Here is a 6,027-nt window from a genome sequence, read left to right on the forward strand (position 1 = left end):
AAAAAAACCCAAAACCCTTTATAGCTAAGCATGAAAATCAAATACATTTTTGTTGACCTTATCCTTGCCATCATCACTTCATCAGCACTTACCTCGTGTATATATGAATTTTAACCCCAGTTTAATTTTTTTCTGTTTAATCTTGCTGTTTTGTTTAGTTTTTTTTTTGGAGCAACGGCGCCACCCTTCATGACTACCTGAAAAATATTCTACGTCGATATAATACTACACTCGGGTGAATATTTTGCCTCGACTGTTATATCCTGTCCACATGATTCCGGTTATATTTTCAAATAGGGTAATGAAGGGTCTGAATGCCTGGCTAAGCTTTTTTATATGGTGCAAACGTAGGCCAAAACTTAAGATGGCTACACTGATGGGGCGCAAATAACTTGCGCTGTAGCTGGTTGGGAACTGAAACTTCCCTTTCAAAGTATCCACAGTGAAAGAAAAGAGAAAGAAAAAAACCAACGAGAATGGTTTGCGACAAAAAGAAAAAGAAAAAAGAAAAATAACCTGAAACGTTCCAATTAACAATGACGGAGGGTGACAGTGTTATATCTGCTATGACATCATACTGGTATTGCTAGGTTAAACACATGTTAATGCAAGAGAGTGTGAGTGGATAAGAAAAGAGTGTAGTGGATTCTTATCTGGAGTGAAGTCAATACAACCACGGAGTGATGCCGGGGTCGTGCTAGAGCTGTCCGTCCATGTAGAGTCGGTCCACAGCGATGACAGCGCGGGAGCCTTTCTGGATGAAGCTATGTCGGACTGGGAACAGGACCTTGCGTCGTTCCAGGATCTCTTTGGGGTGGTCGTGTACGCTGAAGTCCGTTCCTTTCAGCTCTCTGCCGCGACTCTTCACCTGTTCCTTCTGTTTGAAGTGGCCAAATTTGGTCGCAATTGGACGTGGTCTCCCAGTCGCCAACCTCATGGCCCTGATACGATGCACTCTTTCAAACGTGATGTTCTTCACGGTGTCCTCAGGCAGCTTCAGGTGTTTTTAATGAAGCTTTTCCACCGCTATTTCCGTGTCCTCTCCAGCAGATTCTGGAATACAAGAGAGCACAAGGTTATCTCTCATGCTACGGGCTTGTAGATGATAACAGTCTCTCTTTTTTTTTCTTCTTCTATGTTTAGCTGGGTCACATTTTCGGTAAAAGATCTGACCGACTCCCATAGCGTGGCGTTTTCAGCAGTCTCCAGGGATTCTCTCAGAGATTTAAATTCCCGGTGTGAAATCTCCACCAGGGATATCCTCGCATCAAAACTGGACAATCGCTTGTCGATTGACTCCAGGATGTCTGCAAAGTCATTGCCGGTGTTGTGCCAAAAAGTGATTGTCTGCCAGAAAGTGATTGCAGCTGCTTAAAGCTGTAGAACCCAGATTACTTACGTAGACAGCTACTTTCTTGCAACTGATATAAAGTGCAAAAATAAATAAATAAACAAAACATTTTAAAAAAACATTCATGCATTTGTTATTAGGCAAAGCTATGGAATTATGGAACTTCTTCTTGTAACCAAATTATGGCACTTGTCACAGGTTTGTTTGCAGTGTATAGCACAGTCATGAATAAATACGGCAGCATGATGTAATAATTAATGAATACAGGTTTAGTATATCTACTCTCGTTGTTTATATTTGTTATGAGACTGCAGAATAGTAGTTAAAACAATAAAGAACTATTGTGCCAATATCCCCATGACTCTATGGGCACATATTGCTCTTGTGGACAATTGTTCCACTTCAGCAGCTCTTCATCAGGAAATGGGCTGCAGTTTTTTCTTACAGGAAAACGGAGCTGATTATTTCATTCCGATAATATGGTGTTGCACAAGGTAAGTAACATACACTCAACAAAAATATAAACGCAACACCTTTGTTACTGCTCCCATTCCCCATGGGATGGACGTAGAGACCTAAAATTCATTCCAGATACACAATATAACCATCCCTCCCAAACAGTGGTCACAAATCAGTCCAAATGTGTGGTAGTGGGCACATCTGCTATATTGAGATAATCCATCCCACCTCACATGGTGCCACATCAGGATGCTGATCTGACACCATGAGTAATGCACAGGTGTACCTCAGACTGCCCACAACAAAAGGCCACCCTGGAATGTGCAGTTTTGTCTCACAGCAAAATGCCACAGATGCCACAAGCAATGAGGGAGCGTGCAATTGGCATGCTGACAGCAGGAATGTCAACCAGATCTGTCGCCCGTGCATTGAATGTTCATTTCTCAACCATAAGCCGTCTCCACAGGCGTTTCAGAGAATATGGCAGCACATCCAACCGGCCTCACAACCTCAGACCTCGTGTAACCACACCAGCCCAGGACCTCCACATCCAGCAGGTTCACCTCCAAGATCGTCTGAGACCAGCCACCCAGACAGCTGCTGGAACAATTGGTTTGCACAACCAAACAATTTCTGCACAAACTGTCAGAAACCGTCTCAGGGACGCTCAACTGCATGCCCGTCGTCCTCATCGGGGTCTTGACCTGACTCCAGCTCGTCGCCGTAACAGACTTGTGTGGGCAAATGCTCACATTCGATGGCGTCTGGCACGTTGGAGAGGTGTGCGCTTCACGGATGAATCATGGTTCACATTGTTCAGGGCAGATGGCAGCTGAGAATGTCCCAGTTCTTGCATGGCCAGCATACTCACCGGACATGTCACCCATTGAGCATGTTCGGGATGTGCTTGACCGGCGTATACGACAGCGTGTACCAGTTCCCACGAATATCCAACAACCTCGCACAGCCATTGAAGTGGAGTGGACCAACATTCCACAGGCCACAATTGACAATCTGATAGACTCCATGCGACGATGTGTTGCACTGCATGAGGCAAATGGTGGTCACACCAGATACTGACCGGTTCTGGGTCCCCAGACCCCCAATAGCGCAAAAAAACTGCACATTCCAGGGTGGCCTTTTGTTGTGGGCAGTCTGAGGTACACCTGTGCACTACTCATGGTGTCAGATCAGCATCCTGATGTGGCACACCTGTGAGGTGGGATGGATTATCTCAATATAGCAGATGTGCCCACTACCACACATTTGGACTGATTTGTGACCACTGTTTGGGAGGGATGGTTATATTGTGTATCTGGAATGAATTTTAGGTCTCTACGTCCATCCCATGGGGAATGGGAGCAGTAACAAAGGTGTTGCGTTTATATTTTTGTTGAGTGTATTTTCTCAGTACGAAGGAAGACTAATTAAAATCTATGTTTATCCATGTCTAGTATCTTTCCTCCTGTGGAATCTGGAAGCTCCACATTGTTTAAAGTGAAGTACAGCTTACAGTAATTCATAGGCTGTTCCCCATTTGGCTAATTTTACATGTCATGGCGATTGTATTTGATACAGTAACAAAGCTGATTTGTCCATAAGCTGGAGAGATGTGATTTAGCTATATCATCTATGTCAGTCCTAAAAGCTGTATCGCTCTCAAGTAAAACAAAGTCTATGTTATGTTTCTCTGAGATTTTCTCATCAGCTCTTCTGTATTTATGCTTTCTTCTAGATAAAATAAGTGCTGAACTTTCTGTCAATACCCACCCTATTACTGAATATAATACAACAAAATTTGTAAGACTCATTGTAAACATGTGTTTCATAAAACAAATGACGACTATATGAGTGAATATATGAGTCGCTAAAGCAACATCCTCCTTGTACTACTGCATGGATCTTCTACTTGTACAGGCAAGAGATGTTGAATCAAATGTAGGTGACAGAAAATCCATTCATTTATCAAAGGCTATGACAGACACTGGAAATATGGGCACATATTGCTCTTGTGGACAATTGTTCCACTTCAGCAGCTTTTCACCAGGAAATGGACTGCAGTTTTTTTCTTGCAGGAAAACGGAGCTGCTTATTTCATTCCGATAATATGGTGTTGCACAAGGTAAATAGCACATTTTCTCAGGAAGAAAGAGGAGTGGTAAAAGTAAAATCTATTTTTATCCACTTCTAGTGTCCTTCCTTCCCGTGGAATGTGGAAGCTCCACATTGTTTAAAATGAAGTACAGCTTACAGTAATTCATAGGCTGTTCCCCATTTGGCTAATTTTACATGTCATGGTGACTTTATTTGATACAGTAACAAAGCTGAATTGGCCATTAGCAGGGGAGATGTGATTTAGCTATATCATGTATATCCGTCCTAAAAGCTGCATCACTCTTGAATAAAACAAAGTTTTTCTGAGAGATGTTCTCATAAGCTCTGATGTATTTTTGTTCTCTTCTAGATAAAATAGGTGCTGAACTTTCTGTTAATACCCACCTGGCAACAGAAAAGTTGCCAGGTGGGTATTCAGTAATAATACATGGTGTTCTAGCTAAACCGGTTTTCATGTTGCCTCGTGATCAGCTATTAACAAACTGCAGAGCTCGTGATTCATCACATTTATAACAACTCTGATGTGTCCACCTCAACCTTCACAACTAGAACCTAAGCTCCAAAACCCAAAACATGTCTTTGCGTTAATGAGTTGAGTCTCTTCAACACAAAATATACCAATAGAAGAATGTACCTATTGCAGTTCCCTCCAGGCTTGGATTAGATGTGTCATTAAGGCAAGTGTCTAATATGCTTGTAACACCTTGAGCTCCCATTGTATCGCACTAACTTTGTAAAGATCCTTACTTCTTTTTTCTATCGACCGTGGCTCAGGGGGTTGGGAAGCGTATCTGTAACCGGAAGGTCGCCGGTTCGATCCCCGGTCATGGTCGTTGTGTCCTTGGGCAAGACACTTTACCCTACCGCCTACTGGTGTTGACCAGAGGGGCCGATGGCGCGATATGGCAGCCTCGCTTCTGTCAGTCTGCCCCAGGGCAGCTGTGGCTACAACCGTAGCTTACCTCCACCACTGTGTGAATGCGAGAGTGAATGACTAGTGGCATTGTAAAGCGCTTTGGGTGCCTTGAAAAGCGCTATATAAATCCAATCCATTATTATTATTATTATTATCTTCACATCCCTTCAGTTACAGGCGCCACCCTGCTGTATGTAGAGATTTAGTGTAAATTATCAGTTGAAGGAAGAGAGAATAGGAGGCAAAACACAAGGACCAAATCTGATATATATGTGAACTTTTTCCTTACAAACAATATATGGAAACATGTATTGGCCAGATATGTTGTTAAGGTGTCATTATATTCATAACATGACTTTACAATGAATAAAAAAAAATGCTTTTAACTTTAACTCGTGCTCCTCTTCACTGACAACTGAACATCCAAATGGGGTCCAATGACATTTTTTAGATTTAGGTTCATTATCTGCTAACACCCAAATTAGAATTTCCTTTGTGAAAACAAGATTCTCGTGGAGACCATATAGACATGTTACATAGTTGGGTTGATTATACTACTTGTTGGTTTGAAGGTGGTTGGAGGTACACTTGGAATTCTAATTCAGCAAACTCCATTTACTAATATGGATGATTAAGATTCACACAGACAATTTTTGAGAAACTTAAGTACATTTAATGATCATGTACAATCATTTCTTATTCTTTCTAACGGATCTCGTCTCTAATTACGTTTCTTTGAGTTCAGTATATGTAAACGTAATCTTTAAGTGAGCATCACTGTCTTTAAACTGCCCAAAACACTTTGATTCAATGGTTTGTCTAATCTTGTGCAGGGCTGATCTCATCTTAGCATAGATGTCTTTTGTATGTTCATCTCAGCCGCAGCTCATGAATTGCAGAGCTCAAGTAATCCTGAATTTGAGCAATCTTAGGCTACGTCCACACGTACCCGGGTATTTTTGAAAACACAGATTTTTCTATGCGTTTGCACCTTTCGTCCACACGTAAACAGCGTTTTCGGTCACTGAAAACGGAGATTTTTAAAGACTCTGGCCAGGATGGATATTTTTGAAAACTCCGTTTTTGCGTTTACGTGTGGATGAGAAAAACGGAGAAAACGCAGCATCAAAGGTGTGCGCTGCTTTGGCATGTTCCTAGCAGCGTTTTCCTTCATTTCTGCCTTTAC

Source organism: Rhamphochromis longiceps, linkage group LG16 (genome assembly GCF_057381845.1).
Source record: "Rhamphochromis longiceps isolate RC_006_pf linkage group LG16, R_longiceps_female_GT1.1, whole genome shotgun sequence".
Lineage (NCBI taxonomy): Eukaryota > Metazoa > Chordata > Actinopteri > Cichliformes > Cichlidae > Rhamphochromis > Rhamphochromis longiceps.